Consider the following 635-nt stretch of genomic DNA (forward strand, 5'->3'; position numbering starts at 1 on the left):
GCCATCTGTAGGCAAGAGAGTTCTGCTGCACCATGTGGGTCATCTCCCCTGGCCGGGATGGAACTCTGTAGATAGCTTCAAAGTGCTGCGACTTAACCTCTCGCGCTGCCAGGGACGCCCCGTTTTGCTAACTTTTGACCTTTCCTTTATTGAGGAAAAATATGTGCCTTATGATCGAATTGGAGTAAACCTCAAATTACTTAGTTCCCCTACCCCTTTTATAATTTGACCGTCGAATAGGTAAGTCTGGCCACATACAGTTTTTTAGCTGTAGGGCAGGTTAAATGAAATAAAATGGAAAATTCCGTTCCCCAGTTCCACTAGTCTCACTTTAATTGCGCGGGGGCTCACGCGTGGCTTGTGACTGTTCTGTTGGACAGCAGTTACAGAACATTTCCATCAGGTGAGAAAGTTGTACTGACCAGCCTAGAGATATTTAATAAAGATGTCCCCACTAGTCTTCAATCTTTCTGAATGTGTGAGAAGACTGGAAGGAGCCCAGACTCTTTCCCCCCTAAACGTGAGTTCAAAACTGTTCGTCGTCTGGCCTAGTCTTGCTGAGAAGGTGATAAAAGTCCAAGATTCTTTCCCAAATGAACACAGCAAGTTGGCGGTGGAAGGAGGATCCGAGAGGG

The sequence above is a fragment of the Condylura cristata genome, unplaced genomic scaffold (assembly GCF_000260355.1).
Source record: "Condylura cristata isolate star-nosed mole 26May11 unplaced genomic scaffold, ConCri1.0 scaffold00021, whole genome shotgun sequence".
Taxonomy (NCBI): Eukaryota; Metazoa; Chordata; class Mammalia; order Eulipotyphla; family Talpidae; genus Condylura; species Condylura cristata.